Source organism: Leuresthes tenuis, unplaced genomic scaffold (assembly GCF_036924035.1).
Source record: "Leuresthes tenuis unplaced genomic scaffold, fLeuTen1.0.hap1 SCAF_18, whole genome shotgun sequence".
NCBI lineage: Eukaryota > Metazoa > Chordata > Actinopteri > Atheriniformes > Atherinopsidae > Leuresthes > Leuresthes tenuis.
In genome coordinates, this window is record NW_027325372.1 from 7,336,868 (window position 1) to 7,355,822 (window position 18,955).

The window sequence follows — 18,955 nt, forward strand, 5'->3', positions numbered from 1 at the left end:
TGAATAATTGCTCCTCTCTGCCACCGGAGGGTTTTTGCAGCATTTTCCAACTTGACAGTTTGGTCATTGGTTATCCACATAGACACCACGCATGTAGCTATGTTTCTTTTACTTTTTCACTGCCACTTGAAAAAGTCTAAATGTTAGCAAATTTCCAGTGCAAATAATGCTAGTAGAGCGAAGCAGCAGACCCAGAATTCAATACAGTAATGCAAAAAAAACCAACTAATTTCAAAGTAAATAAGAAGTGAGACTGTTGATGTCAGAAACACGTACATGTGAATCCTGCCTGACTGAGGCAGCTGATGCTATTGCTAAGTTAGCCTGAGGTAAAGTACAACTGATTTCTGAAAAACAGGAACAGATACACTTTCGTCTTTGTAAATGACAGCTGTCATCATAGAGTTCAGAACCCACACACAGCTACATTAAGTTTCCCCTCCGTTATTTGTCAGATTGATCTAATTCATTTATAAATCAATTTACAAATGTTTACTCCCATTACCAGAAAAACCTCAACACTAAAAGGTTGTCATGACACAGCATCTCACAAATGATTCCCTCAAGCTGAAAGATTTTAATCTTAAACAGACATACTTGCTTTGCTTTTTTTCTGTGCACGATTTCCATCCAATAAATAGGCAAGATATTTATTGCCTAACAGCCAAACTTCTAACATGAATAAAATAAAATCCAACTATGTTTTAGGTTTAAGTAGTAGGCCAAGATATTGTGTCCACTCTTTAAGGATTATCATCATCTTTTATCTCATTACATCAGCTCCTGTCGGACAAAATTAGACCATTACTGAACATCTGTTTCCTGTGGTCAATATGTTGAGAGTTGCAGAAACAGGCAGATATAAAGTTCTGACTCACTTTGACGACATATATTTTTAATGGCCAAAAGACTGAGTCAGCAAATCTTGTGAGGTAAGTTGGTCAGCAATGTAGAGTTCAGTGATGCTTCAAAGTTTGAGCCCACTGGAGTTATACATAGTTCTGCATAAATTCTGTATGAACTAAAACATCATCAGATTTCTCATATAAGCCCTGAACATACAGAAGATAAAGACAACACAGTAAATTGAATAAGATAAAAACATGACTGCAGCTTAATAGTTCTGGTAACTATTGATCAGTCCTGCACATCAGCTAAGAGGATATTTCAGCCCATTCCTTCAAAAAGGTAGTTTTAGATCTATGCTGGCAGGTTCTCTCACATAAACTGCTTGTTTAAGTTCCTTCGGCAACATTTCTGTTGCTGTAATATCAGGACCACACACAACTGTGTTCCACTTTAATGATTCTTTTCTCTCAAATACAGAATGTATTGATCCATCCATGCTTGCAACACTCCTATCCCAGATACAGCCAAACAAAGACAAAACAAAGAAGTTTCACATTTTAGACAATGTTCTTGAGCTTGAGTGGAGTGTTTAGTGTTTTTTCTCTATAATCAGTCCATCGACTTTCAACCAATGAGTTTTTTTCTGGTGCAACAGCATTCTAACTTGTCTACATGAGCTTTAGTTAGCTGCAGATAGGCAGCATGTGTTTTTTTTTAAGAGCAGAATCTTTCTCCCTGCTTTTTTACCATTGTTGTTCAGTGTTTTCCTGAATGTGGGTTCTCAAACCTTTACATCAGTCCATGTAAAAGAGACCTATATTTGGCTCGAGATTGTCCTTGGTTCTTCTTGCGACCTTGCAAACTATTACAAATTTGTCCTTGAAGTGATCCTTGGGGACAGTAACAATGGTCGTGAATTGCACGACCATTGTTACTGTCAGACCGGTCAGCTTGTATGTGTTGGATAGTGCTGCTGCTTGTAGCTAGTCCTTGCTTCTGCTGTGTGCTGCTAATCTCAGGAACAAGAATACCTCAGAGAGTGCTCGGCTAGCTAATGGCTCTGAGTTACCTCAGCTTCTGGATCTAGCAGCCTCTAAATTAGGCGAGAAAGACAGAGAGTAAGTCTGGATGGAAGGATAAAATCTGAATACATAACCATTCGACTTCCATATGTATACAGCCTTGTATAAATACTTTGGCTTTGTTGAGAATCGCTGTCTAGTTCAAAGATGTATTGCTGAATTTTACTTATTTTACTTAACTATAAATGTATTTCGTTGAATTGCACTTTATTGAACATACAGTTCAATATAGTTGACATATGAATGTATGGTTGATTTACAGCAATATTAGAATTGGTCAGAGGTAGTGAAGGCCTTTGTCAGTGTCCCTGAATGAGGTGAGCAATTTCCTGGCATAAAATTCTTAAAAATGTACATTTTGGAGGTATACAGATACGTTTTTAGAGGACTTATAACTGTCAGAGCTGAACTTTAAATAAAACACACCTGACTGTTAGAGTTTCAGCCCCAGGCCTCTGTTCTTGTTTGCAGATGGTAACAGTCATCCTTAACCTTTAAATTACTTTCTAAAATAAGAGGTTCACAATTTTTTTGTCCTTCACAGGTTTTAAAAATGATGGATTTTCAGCACATACATGAGCAGGTATAATATACAGTTCTCTAATCTTCTAAATTTTTACCTACTTTCTGGGTTTGTGTAAAAATCTGATTATGTTGTAGTTCTTATTCATGCACAAGGTTCAATTTCAAACCTATTTGTAACTAATGACAGTGGCATACCATGTTGGAAGAATATCTGGAACAAGTAAAACCTAAGGGTACATGGTTCGGGCTGTTTTACAAAGTTACAGATCTGGTGTGAGCAAACCCTCTCACATGGAGCTCTCTGATGGATTACAGTCAGATAAAAAGTGATCTACCTGCAGAAGACAACAGCTACACGTCTTTTACAGTTTACATGAACCGTATGTGGCTGATTATTGCTGCAGCTGCAAGATGTTCAACAACTCTATAAACATGAGAACTAATACAGCCACATACTGTGCATGTTGTACGTTTGCCTACTTTATACAGAGCACTGCTTCTCAGACTGGCACATCTGAACTTGAAAGCTTTTTAGAGATGCATTCAAATATGACTGACTTTCACTTCGAAAATCGTATGTAAAGTGAGTATGTCTAAAGGATTCTTGGTTTGGAAATGACAAAAAAAATAATGATTGAAGCCTCATTTTTTTCTCTTAACCTGTCCTGGATTATTTATAATCACCTGACACTTTTCAGGGTGAATAGATTGAGGTGTCAAATGAATGAAGCTCAACACCCTGCTGAAAGATTTCCACTTGTATTTCCCTGAAATCAGATTTGTGCATTCAGCTCTGACCTTTTTTAAACTCTGAAATGTTGAAGGGGACTCAATCTGGACTTATCAGACCACATAACCTTTTTCCATTGTTCCAGATTCCAATCGTTTTGCGCTCTAGCAGTTTGAAGCATATTATGCTCACCGATTAGTGTTTTTTTTAGGCTTCACCGCTGTTTAGTTCCAATACCTTCAGCTCTCTTTGTAATATACTCGCACTTTAATATACTAATATACTTTGAGTTTTTCTTTCATCCACATTTTTTCACAGCTCTCCTACTAGGTTTAAACGTTGTGTTGGATCGTTTCTAACCACGTTTTAGTAGCTTCAACAGTCCTTTAGTTGCAGAACAGAATTTGACCCTTTGAAATCTGAAACAGAGTAACATCCCTTCCACGACCACAGAACATGGTTTAAGGAAGGAGAAGCTTCTCACGGCATCATTTAGGGTTAAAGAACTTGTTGCCACCTGAAACATATTAATCACTGCAGTATTTCTCCAGAGGGAGTGTCTTACCTGTTTTCTTGTTGTTTTTTTGGTTTGGTAATGTATAATTCTTCTGGTAGGTTTGGTTCCAGTTCAGATATAGGTTTTGTGTGTTTTGGTTTACTATCATTTAGAATGACTTTGTGATTACAAGTAAGGTTGGTGCCAATGTGACATTCAGTTTGTGTATTTCACCTTTAAAATATGAGCTGAGTCTTTGTTTAAGCATCTGCTCGAACGTGGGGAACCTTCGAGGTGAGATGACTTATTTAAGCTCAAAATTTACAGTCTGTAAGTACTTCTGAGCTGTATAGACAACTGTATAAACATTTTCAAACTGACCTCTTTATCTATTTACTCATGTTTATTCATCCATTAATCTGGTCAATTATGTAACAGCAGTGCAGCACAAACTCCAGGAGGACTCAGGGTTAAGGCCCTCTGATCACAGTCACTTGAACTGTTACTGATGTGACTCTGGTAGGTCTGAATGTTTCTAGATCTAAATCCCAACAGTCGCCCTACTTGAGTAAATATACTTTCCACCTTTCACAACGTGTTATGGGCAAACAGGGATGTGACTTGCCCTATGGGCATGTCAAACAGCAGCACTCAGACTCAGTAAAATGTGAATAATCAGCCGGATGAATTTTCTCATTTCAGCTACATGCATCATATTTTTCATTTAAATTGTCTCTGTTGATTGCTGTAACAGGGCGGCATTGATCACACCATGTCCTTCTCATATACACTGCTGACAAGCTCACTGAATATTCAGGGGACAAATCTCATCAGACCTCCTGTCGCTGCTCCTTTATTCCCCTTAATCCTCCTCTTTCCCGCTTCGCCTTCTTCGTCTCCATCCCTCCTTCACTCTCCCTCAACCCCCATATTCTTTTCTTTTGCACATTTCTCACCTTTCTTCACCTTGCATTGCACACACCAACATTGTATCTAATTTCATTTATCACTATGATGAAGTAAACACATCACAGCATAAAATAACAAGAGGGAGTGTTATTCTATCATAATTCAACAAATAATTTAATCTTTTGTGTCTGAATGAGAGTCATTCTTTATCTTAATTCTGATCTGTTATGGGTGTGTTTGTGCTTTTTTTTCTAATGCAAATCAATTCCAAGCTGATGTGTGAAGGAAAATAAGGGAGAGGAGACCTCATCATTCAAATCATATTTCAAATTCAAATCTGTGTGTGTGTGAAAGTGCTGAAGCGTGAAGTTGTGTGTGTCGCTATCTTAATTCTTATCAGATTGCATAGCCTTGCGTCTGCAGCAACTGCTGTGTGTGTTTATTTATGTGTGCATTCACACCAACAGCTTTTGTTGTTGAGTCACCTTGAAATGAGAATGTAGAGGACAGAAACAAATCATTGTCTGCTTCACATGCATTTAACAAAAAATTAGCAAAAGTTTAACAAAAAAAAAAAACATTCAAGGAAAAATCTCTCTGTTTAAGACTGGCAGCATTCAAATGATTAGCCCTAAAGAAGTGGTGTGATCACTTTTATACCTTATAAATACGTTATAGAAAATACTCTTTTATGGTTGACATATAGTGACATTAGAAACAAGTTTGAAATACAGCAAAAACAAAATAGAAATAAAAAGATATGATAGAAAATATGCAAACAAATGAAAAATTAAAAGTTCCAGTTTATTATATGAATAAATACCCTATAATAGCTCTTAATTAGTAATTATATATGTTGCTTTTATCATCTAGTTGTAGGTCACTAAACTGCTTAGCATCACAAGCCACATCACAGCAATACAGGTTGCGTTTTTTAAAAACACATTTGTACACCAATGGATCCGTCGGAGTCAATGTGGAGTTCAGAGCAACGAAAGACTACTTAAGATTTACTCAGTACTCTGTGTTATTTGTTTAAACACTCTAAAACAGTAAAACTTGTCATAACTAATTTATAGTTGGAGTTATACTCGTGAACTTATGATTTCCTATCCATTTATTAACATTATATATCCAAGTGTTCACTTATGTAAGTCATCATTACCTAATATAAAGCCCTCCCTCGGGAATAATTAGAGATATACTAGACTTGATACAGATTCATTAGTTATGGTTGCTCATTTTACGTTTATTAATTAGTCAAGTCATGTCAAAGTTAATTTTTATAGCACATTTAAGTATGATCGATTGTGTAACCATACTTTGGGCCCTACAATGTAAGTGATGTAAGTGGAAACACCTAGAGATCAATAAACCACATATATCGACAAAGATTTGCAAATATAATTTGACACACAGAAGCATCCTGCCACATTAGATCTGCTGACTCGCTCTTTCTTTTCTCAGGGTCAGGGGCTTCATAATGACTCAGCAGAGTTCCAGCTGATATCTGCTATGTCATGTGATTATTATTACACATTTGCAGTCTATTGATCAGTCTGTCTGGCTTCTTTGAAAATGTTTGTTTCTCTTTTGAGGTAGTTTTAAATCTTTTGTGGTAGTCTGGGTCAAATTTTGGTTTGGCATTTGTTTTCTGTGGTTAGTTTGAATTTTTCTGTATGTCTTTGTGTTGGTTTTTGGTGTAATTTTGGTCATGTTGCATCTTTCTAAATTTTTGTGTCTACTGTAAATGTGATAGCTATGTTGGTTTTGGATCTAATTGTGGCTGTTTTCTCTCTTTATGTGGTACTTCTGTGTCTAATTTTTGAAGTTTTTTTCCTTAATGTTGGACCTCAGCAACAGCATTGTTAAGATAAATGTTTAACCTGAGTTTGTGATTTACTAGGGTGATGCTGTGTATCCAGAGCATGTGCCGCTGACCTGTCACGGTGTCTGAGCAAGATGCAAAACAATGGAATCTGAGCTGGCATGCAAGCAATGGCTCGTGAGGAGATTGCAGGCAACTGGACTTAGCAGAAGATGCTTAGCAAGCAAAGCTACCGTTAATTTGGCTAGTTTAGCTGTGGGATTTATAACAGTAAGTGTTAATTATAGCTTTTGGTGCTAAAATTACGACAGCAGCAGTAAGATTTTGATTTTTTTTAACTAATCTATTGAAGTAAGATTCCAAACTGTAGGTGACCTGCGTAATGCCTATAGAGAATGTTGCCTTTGTTGGTGATGTTGCAGGGTGTTAAAAAATATTGATTTAGTCAAGGACTAAATATAGATTTCTGTACTTCTGTGCCCGACAAATGCATTTCTACATATTGTGTTTTGCTGCCACTTCAAAGAAGTATCATCAACATGTGGACCAATTTGAATTGTGAGCTGCTCTTGTTTGTGTTAGTGCGGTTGTTGTTCATTTTAGTTTGTTTGTTTATTTGATTAAAGTAGGCAAAGATCTGCTTAGTGATTGAGTGAAACTAAGTGTTAAAGAAAAAGAAGAATATCCAGTGTTGCTGTTGTCTGTGCTTTTCACCCGTTTCTTTGCTATTACTACTTTGAAGCTTTGTTCTCTTTGTTGTGAAATCAGTTGTTGTCTACCCCGTCCAGCTCTACTCGTTTCATCTGCATTCGATCAATACATAATATCATCTTTCGGGGCCTATGTCTTGTTTGCTTTTTGGAGGACTGCAAGAAAGACTGTTTGTCTGCTCTTATCTGACATTCCCTTAAGTAGGAGGCATGGAATCCTGTTTAAGTACTCGATGGAATGCATGGCATCTGCTGTATTTAACTGTTGTCCTAAAAAAACTACATCATAGATAGTTTGTTCAAGCTGGTATTATGATCTATGTTGATGTTTAATAAATACGGTATATTCACTTTTTTGTGGTTGTGTGATCAGGTGCATTTGAAATCTCATGTTGACACATCCCTGTTGCAACCTAAAACCACGATCTTTATATGATCCTAACCAGGTGGGTTTGATTGCTAAACTTAGTTATTGTGCCCTACTCTAGTTGGGTGACTTAATAGAATTAAAAAGTAAGAGAAACTGTGTGTGGCACTCAAGGAAAAGAGTGAATGAATAAAAACAAGGAATAGAAAAGGTAGCTGTTTGTGGTCTCAAACTCAAGTCACCTCTTTCTTTGCCTCTAATCTTCTTCGCCTCCTCACCAGCCTCTTTACTAGGACATGTCACTTGTTCAAACTCCCCATTCATGTCTGCTGTCTGCTCTAAATAAAAAGCATTGGAAATGCTCAAATAGGTCACATTTAAGGATACAGACAAATAGCCAATGTGATCATTCAGATCTTACATGTGGTCAATCTGTAGATTGCTCACATGGGTCATATTCAACAGCACAAACCAACAATCTATAAGGTCATATGGGCTGGAGGATTTGTTGGAGATGTTTACGGCCATCAGCATGACACCATCCATTTTATTTATTTCTGTTTCTGTTACTTTCATGCTGAGCTCTATGACGGCAACGTCCTTAAAGGAAGACTGTCTGTTCGTCAGCCGTTAAAAGCTCAGTCCACTAATCTGCTCTCTGAGTCCTTCTTCACATTTAGAATATCCAACCAACACATGCAAGCTAACTGGTGCTGTTTGTCTAGAGGCGGAGGTGCCAGTCAGAGTTGAATTAAGGCAAAGATGACAGTGTTACGCCTTTACTGGTGCACCCTAAGCACCAGTCTGCTGTCTGTCTGCTAATTCCTATGAAACGCACAGAACTTATTTGCTACAAACACTGGACTAGTCTAAAGCATATTATTTTGAGGCTACTTTTTACTACATTGAATTTAGTTTTTAGAATAACTTGGTTTCAAAAAGTAGCTTTTTCATACCCAGTGCTGTAGTTTTCACTTAAAAAGGATTGCTTCCTTCCTTCATTTAAAACATGATTTTTTGAGAGTTTCTGAGACATTGGTAGTAAGTTTCTTTTCCCATGATACTTTTATGCATTTCATGGGTAATGCATACAATCAGAAATAAAGTGTTCAAACATTAAATAAAACCAGTTGAAAGACCGGTTTCTGCAGCTTAATGACCTCAACCTTATATTCATTAATATGCTTTTGAAAAACCTTAATAGTGTGACTTCAAAATGTTGATGTTGCATCAGTGTTGCTCAAAGTTTGAAAAGTAAAAGAACACATATGTCACATCAGGTCATAATTGGTTGAAAAGTGATCTTATGTAAAAATATGGAAATGGAAAGAGCAAAATGTCCCCAAAGTTTCATCAGAATTTTACAGTTCAAACTTCTTAACTACTTCATAAACACTTTTAGCATAGAATCCACAACAAGAGTCCATTCCTGTTGCCATGGCACAAGGAGATCTCTACAAAAATAGAGTTTTTAATGGTTTTAAAGATCTGACAAATGGATGCACATTAAGCTAGTATAACATAAGCGGTCCGTAACGGGGAGGGTCAAAGGAAAAATCTAATAGGTTGATAAATGATTACACTCCACTTCAGTCTTTTTTTCCTTGTAGAGTACTGAGTTTTCCTTATTTTAGTCTCTGTTAATGAGAGTCAATGCATATTTGGTGGAAAAGCTAAGAACTGAGAGATATCTGAGGAGAAATGTACATTGACTTTTATTCAAAACTTCGAGATAAAAGTAGGAAGTGCCAGCAGATAGAAATACTCAAATGAGGTCATTCAGAAGGTCCAGGGCAGAACTGTGCAGAGTCATGCAGCGCTTTTGTGATCAAACTCATTTGCAACTGTCTGTAATTTTCTCAGAGCTGTAGGGATAACCTCTTTTTTAACTTTGAGCTGCTTCGAGTGTAAAAGTTAAATGGTAGTAATAATGGCATTTTCATTAACAGTATTCTTTTATTGATCAGAGATTGGTCAGTAAAATGGATGACATTAAAAATGAATGACTAGTTTTATTCAGCTGTTTTGAGTGACCTCTCATCGGTGAGGCTCCACTGTAATAAAACTGATTTTAAATCTCTTTTTACAGTCTCATTTGTCTTCAGTCAGAGGCTTTTGCTGAATCATCCATAGCTCTGTCATTTCACAGCTGACACTCATTAGCAGTGGCAGTCAGGGGGCTGGTCACAGAGCCAAGGGAGGAGAACTTAGACAGATCTGAACCTTTGACCTCTGGCTGTCAGACTGCGGTCCGACTGATGAGACCTCTGCACTGCCCGATGGGACCAAATGCCACACATCCCACCAAGGTATCCCAAGGTTTAACCTCTCTGTCCCTCTGAGAGACACTTAAGGTGCTGTTAACATTTCTTCACTGAGTCTGAAAACCCAGCAGGGCTTCTGTGATGCTGAGTGGTCAGACATTTCCCAGAAGTCTTTCAGGATAAAATAGTGAAGGGATTTGGGGAGTTGAAGAGGTAGAGATCAGTGAAAGGTCAGCAAGAGTGAAAATGAGATTATGAGCTTCAGAAATATTACCTATTAACCTCCTTAATACCTTATTTCCCATTAAATTTCTTCTAGACTAAAAGCACCAACTATAACATTGATTACCTCGTTACAGTTCAGCGTTCTGCTCAGAGACACTGGGTCACGACATTTAAGTGAATGCTACTTTGACAGATACCAGCCACCAAAACACTGCTGCAGTCTTAACACATCCTCTGCCACTTTTCTAACTGACAGCATCAGCCTTGAGGAACATAAAGAGCTGGAGGTTGATCTGTTCTTTAAACTCCCCGATGTCACTGAGTATGCTCCAGATGATCTGGAGCAAGGAAGACGCATGAAGTCCCCAGAGGACACCCTCAGAGGTCCCATGTTGATGTTCTGACAGGTATTTTGGTGACACTGTATTGTATATACAATAAAATACAAATTGTGCATACAAGTGTATGTGCAACAAACTGTATGTTAATTTAAGTAATTTAGAATAGAAGCATTTTAGCGCATGTTTACCAGCTCACACAACTTGAATGGAAGTTCACAGATGCATGTGGTTGGGGACTTATTTAAGTTGCACTGATGTTATTCCATGGCTAGATGGGTTTTAAGCTTTGTGAGAACTTTGCATAATGGAAAATGAACCATATTGAAACTACAAAATTTAAAAAGGTTTCTTGAAGCCAGCTCCAAAATACAGACTATATACAACAGATGGCAAAGCAAGTGTGCATTCACACCAATGGAAGTATAGAACGTGCAGTAGATCTGACTAAGAACAATGGAAACCAGCACTGGGATTAAGTTAAAATTTGTTAATCTAGCCCTATCCTAATGCAAACCCTGATTTATCAGTTATTTTATTCCCAATTAGATACTAATACATAGACATCAAGCAACGTTTAAAGATGTGACTTTAGCAATGAATCGGAGGTGTGGAGCTATATCACATGTCTTGAAAAAGGTATACATTTGATGACTTCAGTCTCAACAAAATCTAAGAAGAATTGCATTGCGACTTGGACTTGAGTCTAATAATATAAAAGTTATTGAGTTCTTCAACCAGCAGGCCCAGGATTGGTACCTGGCAAGGACTGATTAGGAAAGAAAAAAATCAATTAAATACCTTGAATAATAAGCAAATAACAACAGACGCTGATTGTTGCGTAATGACAGTGAATTCAGCACGTCACCGTAACTGTACCTTCACTGTCACATCACTCAAGAAGTGCGAAGGGATGGCCCATGACCCATTGGTGAATGCTCATGTTTCTATCTGCACCAGAGGCTGAATAATAAAGATTTTTAATGTTTTTCAGAAAACCCTGGTTTCAGGAGATTATTTTCAAACAATACTTAGATTTTAAAAAGTTTTTAAAAAGTTTGATCAGGTCTTAAAGGGTTGAAGGACAAATAATATGTACAGAAAACATTTTACATCTGGGAAGACAAAGTTGTTGACATTGTTCTGATATGAATACAGTACAAAACACACTAAATTCAAATTTCTCAGCTCAGTAGCTCTACATACTATGAAAGTGCCATGTCAGCACAACTTTTCTAATTAAACTTAAATCAGTGACTGTAGAAAAAGTTAATCTGATATCAGATTTAAATGTGCAGTATAACAGTTTCTTAGATTGGTGATGAAAATAGAAAGTCAACATCAAATTAGCTTTTTGCGATGAATACGATTGTGATCAGATTAGGGAAGGAGGCAGTAAAATGCTTCCATACCATGTTCCTAGAAAAGGTCTTCATTTACTTCTAGTTATAAAAAGAAAAAGAAAATAAAAACAAAACAATGAACAATTTATCAATAAGACTAGATGTAGTTTATGACAACACATCTGATATTACACAATTCCCACCTGTATTACTGAGTAGTTTGATGAATCTAATAAGACTGCTGTTCTTAGTCAGCTTCAGAAGAAATGGTGTTTTTTTTCACTTCATTAAAGAAAACATCCATAATTACTCAGCTTCTTTACTTACATTAAGTAACCCCAATCTTTTCTGGGCTATTTAAAGGTTTCCCTGGATTTGATTGATTGTTGGTGAGTGACTACCAGACAGCGATTATGTTTCATTTGTTGGTGTTACATTCCTGCCCAATCTCATGGCCAAACATGAAGCATCGAAACAGAAAGCTTTGTATTCGTGCAGATAAAGAGGAAATTATTATTTTTTTAATGTCATCTAGCACCATCTACAAAAGTAAAGCATTTCAGTAGGATGTGTTGTTTGTGTGCCCAACGTCTTTTATCTGTTGAGACGAGGGGGTGGATCTCATCAGGAAAGTAAACAGGAACATTTTGATGCCGTTAATGCAGTTTCTGTTTGAAAGCAAGCCAAAATGTTTCCTTAGCTTTTACCATGCTATTTTTAACCTTTACCATCTACTTTTTAATCCCCAACCATAGCCAAGTAGTTTGTAACGAGTGAAACAGCTATGAAACAGGAATTGAATGAAAAAATGACATATCAAAATAGATTTAATGGGAGACACTCGTTGTCAGGATGGGACTCGATCTTGACAACTTTATTTGGCTTAATCAACCAATCCATCCAACCCGTAAATTAAATAAACTATAAAATCTATTGTGTTCATCTATGTGGTTATTTTCATGTGCAGCAACGCTTCAAAAATCATGTGCTTTGACACAAATCAGCAGATTGAGTTTTCATGACTATATCACATGCACAACATTTTTTCTTTGTTCATTCTCCATCTATCCCAGCCTACTCCTGCAGACAGTCATGCAGATGTGGCAGTGTCCAGCTGTTATGTAGCCTCGGTAGGCGGTCAAGAAAATGAAACAACTGAATATCAACTTGGAGCCTGTATTTGCTGTCAGTATGCTCTTATCTCTCATATCTGTGGGAGGGGATAAAAATGATATGCCACAGGATGGGGGATATCAATCTAATCTATATCTAAAAAAGGGTAATATGTTGAAATTTAAGAACCTTACAGTGTGCTAATATGATCTCATGTCAGGGGATTACAGATTTTTGGAATATGTACTTTCTTTTAGGGCCAAATGGGAGCTTAATCTGGATTTTTTGGATTATAGATGACAGCTTCAGGGCAAATAGCTGCTTGGTCTAGACATCATTTGACAGCAGTTTTAGCTGCATTAATCCATGTGGCTCCAGCTGTTATTTCAGTGAGTCTTCATCCTGTTGTTGGTTTGTCAGCAAACCACCAGAGCCATATGGATCCCCATTGTTCATGTTCAGCCCAGGGTTAAGGGGCTAGTAAAACTGACTTTAAGACGTTGCTAAACTGCCCGGAGCCAAAGATTTAACTGCAACTCCTTTTCTAAATATTTACCCCCGTTCAATTAGCATAAAGGCTCCTCTCTCCTCTTCTTATCTCTTTCTTCCTACGGGCTATTCTTCTCTTATCTCACTCTCCAGTTTATTCCTATTTCTCCCTCCCCTGGGGCTCCCTGCTCAATCTGATGTTGCTCAAATGCCTGTCTTTTTCACCTTTGTGAATCCAAATATTTCTGTCATTTCTTTGACTTTCTTCGACAGCATCAGAGTTTCTATTAACACGACCAACATGATTATTTTATGTGCCAAATCCCTAACAGCTTATTAACCTAAAATCAGATGCAACTGCCTCATCTCCTCTCTCAATATCCCCATACAGAATGCAGAGCTTGTGAAAACTTTTAATTTGCCTTTACAAACACTCGTGCTTGCTGGTCTTTTTCAGTGGATGGGGACTTTATGATTCTTTGTATTTTAACTTGTCTGGTAGTAAATTACTTAAACTCCCCAAAGAGCAACTGAATGTAGGCAACCACACTAGTGATTATTTTTTTCACTGATTCTTAATGTGACACTAATGTAAAAAAATAAACAACCTATTTTTATTGTCATTAGAACAAATGGGTTATTTGATTAAAATAAAAGAATATCTGACAACTATTGCTGGTTTAATTTTGCTCTGTTTTTGCTGTTTGAACTACTTTATAAATAAGAGTCTGTCTCATTAGCTGTGGCCTGCTCATCACAGATGGAAGCTCCCCTTTTAATGCTGGCTTTTTAAAGGCTTATGATAAAGATTTTAGTCTTAAAGCTTTGAGCTGTACTCAAGGGACGGACGGAAGGATGGAGGGAATTAAGTGGAGGAAAATAAGCGAACAATACAAACAAAGCAAGATAGATGAGAAAAAATACAGGAGAAACGGGGGGGGCTTGTCACAGCAAGACAGGCTGACTTTAACAAACTGCTATTGTTTTAAAAAGATTGTCAAGAAGATAAAATAATTCTGACAATTAAAGCACAAAGAGGAATCTTAAATATAAAAAACAGAAGCTGGAGAGACAGAAACAAAAAGTGTTGAAAAACATTGAAGGATGAGATGTAGGGATAGTAGAAGAAGAAAAATGGAATGACCATAAAAGAGGGAGATGGAAACAAAACAATGATGTAGATAAATGAGATCAGAGGAGCATAGAACTTTCCTGAAGGGTACCTTGGATAGAAGAATGATCAAGACATGGATCAATAGATGGACAGATAAATCAGGAGATGGATGGATGGATGGATGGATGGATGGATGGATGGATGGATGGATGGATGGATGGATGGATGGATGGATGGATGGATGGATGGATGGATGGATGGATGGATGGATGGATGGATGGATGGATGGATGGATGGATGGATGTGGATGCATAAAGGAACAAAAATTAAGATAAATCTCTTCAAGCACAATCTGTCAAAAATAAGTTCTTAAAATGCCACTGAGCCGATTCATCTCGATCTCAGCCACTGAGTCACTGTCTGTTACCTCATCCATCCATCTGTTCATCCATCCATCTGTAGATCCCTTCACTTTTAAATTTCGGATGATAATTTTCATCACAAAGACTTACTACACACGTTAGAAGACATTTAGAGACAGCGTCCACTCTCACGAATATGTTCTATAAGTTTGAGGCTGCTTCAGATCACGTTAAATTTAATCTGTAAGATTTGGTGTGGACTCAGCCATGTCCCTTTAAGGCTGAAGTTCAGACCAAGCTGAGCAGGGTGCTAAATGCTCACAGACACACTAAGATCTGACATGGATTAGTCCCGTGATATGATGTAAGATAAAGATAAAAACACAATAAAGCTGAGAGCTTTTTTCCCCTGGGGTTCCGTCAGAATAAGATGGCAGATGTCAGGTGAGAAAGAAAAAAATTCATAAACTGTCATTTTCATCACACGTCGTGTCCTGACACTTCATATAATGTTGCGCAGCTTCACTTCACGTCACATCAAGGAATGTAGTGTCAGTCTGAATTTATAAAATAGCATGTGTAGCTAATGGAAACACACCAAGTCAAGTCACTTTCTTGTTTTGTGTATTATTTCCCATTATATATGACTCATTCTTGGGTCACTTTTTTCTGTCTTTATTTTGACTATTTCATTAAATAATTAAAAGTATTTAGTTAAGGTAAGGAGAACATCAAGATTAGGTGTTAAAATACATACATACGTTTTTGTTTCGAAAAACCTCACAAGGATTTTTCACGTTAATATGACAACAAGCGCCTCAACTGTGTTGCTACCAGCTCGGAACATAGACCCTTATAAGTGTCAGTTTGTAATGCCTCTGAATATGACACTACATAACATCACATAACATACTGTCATGCCTTGTAGAATTGCATCAGTTTAAAAAACTGCCTTGCTGAGCTCAAAATCATTGGAAATATGTGCTAACATGCTAATTTTTATGTGTTCATACACAACATTAGTAACAGGACAAATACATTGCAACATTTTGTGGCATAACAATGTATGTCACTCAACAGTACTTCATGCCATGTGCCATGATTTTACATGATAAATGATGAATGTCAAGTAACCGCAGTAGAACCAATAGAATATGTGAGGTTTAAAGTTTGTTAGTGTTCTTTGTTTTTCCCAGCAAACTGTTTGATATATGTCCTATCTTTTCATGCAGCTAAACAGATCGCATGATTTATGTTTAGACATTCAATGGTACAAGTGTCTGTTTCTGGTTTGTAGCTGAAAAATGTCAGCTGGATCCCATTGTCTCTCTCATCACCTGTTTATTAGATTCTATTCATTGAAGAAGGTGAAGAAGAGGAGGAGGGAGAAGGAGACATTAGAAGGTCAGAGGAGAGTTGATTCTGGTTACTACCTTCTTAATTACACTTTGTCAGCAAGTAGGCGAACAACGCTGGTAAATGCACACAAAGTTAACTCACCGAAGTGATCTGAGCAGACACAGATCACTGTGTGACTTTTTTCTTTCTTTTTTCTAAATTAGACACACTCCATGGAGATGAATGTCTGCAGCTCAGATAACTGGTAAAGCTGCTCACACTCTGGAGGCAATTTGTCCAAATTTTAAAGGTACTCTGGTCAGTGTTGATATAGTTTTGGTTTCACAAATCTACATTTAACAAGCAGGATGAATGTCACAAATCACTGAGTATTAATAAGGCAGATTTATCCCCCCTCCAAAGACCAATGCTGTGAAACCCCTTTTGGTTTATTTACAATGTTCACATAAATGTTAATAACGTCAATTCTGCTCTGTCAGCTGAGACAAGGAGCTGATTAAAGGGAGTGGTTTCTCCTCAGATCTTCTCCTAGATCTCATTAATCTGAGACACTTAGCGTGAAGGGAGGTGGCACAACTGCAACTTTTTCATTTTTTGAATAAATATTTTGGCTTTCGCAGCCTCTGTGGGAGATATTCTAGATTTCCTAGCATGCCTTTTCACAACCTCACATTATTCATGTAAAGCTCCTGATTCACTTCAGTTACTGTAATTACCAGCGTTTTAATTTTTTTATCCTGTTGATAGCATTTGCATCAACATCCAACTCTTAATTATAACTGGGAAACTTGATTTCATCTGAAAGCTCTCATTAATCTGACTTGAAGAACACTGTCTCCCTGAAACCTAGTAATTAAACTATAAAATGTAATAGATGCAGTGGTGTTCAAGGTTGCAGCTTTTCATTATCAATTAATTTATCTTTCCATCCTTTCTGAAGTTGTGCTACAGAAAAAGAAGAACTATTTGAGTAGTTACATTGCGGCTTGAGTTTCATTTGGACTGCCTTCCTGTATCTGACGGGGTGAAGGTGACATGTGCTGTCAAATGCTTTAAATTGTCAAGAAGACATTAAAACAGTAGAAACACAGTCCACTATCCATTTAGTGAAAAGTATTCTAGAGCAAAAGTTCCAGCAAATGAGATCCACAAAGAGCAGTGAACAATTGCTTCAACTCAAGCACAGACCCTGCACAATGTTGTATCACAAATAAAGGGTTAGTCTAAAAAAAAAGGCAGTTGTGTTACTACTCCACAGCATCTGTCACGCTAGGGTAAGATGAGGTGAGGATCTAGGTGCAGACATCCATATGAGGCTGACAGAAAAACAACCAAAATAACTATATCACTACCCAACAAACAGAAGCGCAGTGAAGGGTTCCCAAACATCAGTCTAAAAGTTATCCAGTGACAAAAATCCAAATGACAAAACAGAAAAAAAATGGCAAAAACAATATTTGGAGGTTAGACGAGATGTGGTTTGATTAAATCATGCCATAAAAAAAGTCCATTTGTTTCTGAAGTTTTTTTCTAATGAATTTATTTCCATTGGCTGCCACGCTGTCTCATTGGCTTGAGGAAAAGGAGGAAGAGTAGAACTAACAGGAAAGAGGTGGGCAGGTGAAGAAATGGAGCCTTTATTTTAAGTAACAAAACGTTGTGAAGGAAGTAAATACAAGCTATTAAACTCACAAAAAACAAAACTCAGGAGAAGACTAGCTGAGAAGGGATAGCTACGTCAAAGATAACAGGAAGATATTCAGTGTGTGAATACTGAGGGAAATAATGATAAAAAAGATGCAGGTTTGGTAATCATCTATACAGGCCATATAGCAAAGATCCAGCAGAAAATTGATTTACTTTGTTGGTCTTTAAAAAAAATAGCACAATGCGAAAGTGAACTGAATCAAATGGAAGTTTTCGGTGGGCTCCCCTGAGCTATCCTTCCTTCCACTTAGCTAAACAAGACAAAAGTTAGAAATCAGCCATGTTCGCATTCATCTGTTCACCTAACACAGTCTAATGCAGAAACTGTGTCACGGTTTGTGTTTTCTTTTCTTTTATCTTATTATCTAGTGTTCTTCACTTCAGGCAGTTTTATATCCACGTCTTATTTTAAAACAGATTTGTTTTGCTTTGCTAATTTCTGCTAGTTTTACTTCCCGTCTGATATTTCCACACCGGCTATGCTGACATACTCTACTGCTCCAGTTTGTAATTAATCATTAGTCAGTCACACTCTGCTTCTCTGTGTCACGTTTCACCAGTCATTATTTAGATTTAGAAGACTTAAAGTCTTTTTGTTTTTATGTCACCTGTCTCATCAGGAATAAGTGTGCAAAACCACCCTTATTATTTGAGCCGAACCCTTCCGCAGGACGTAAATATATCAAAAGCTATGTGCTTTTAAACAAACAAAGCTCATGTCCAAATAACTAGCTGCATCGTTTTATATTTCTCCTTCATAAGCACCTCTCCATTATTTCATACAGACTTTGAATGTTACAAAGATTCTTTAGAAATTTCACAAGATTAATGATCTCATCATGCGATCTTTGACCTCTTATCCATTATGTAGATTGAACAGAGCTGATTAGAGTGTAATACTGTGTTTTGATTAAAATCCCCTCAGATATCTAGCCTTGGAATATGATGACTGTGGAAAAGCAGTTGAGATGTCATACAAGGAGACGAGATTGTTTCCTCAGAGATAAAGACAAAGGAGGAAGGTGGACTGGACGTGTTGTGGAGTAACAGTGAGGTTAGCTTCTTCACCGACAGACAACCAACAAGGTGGATATTGCATTATATTATTTACTTGAAGCAAAAGGTGACATTTACTTAAATTATGT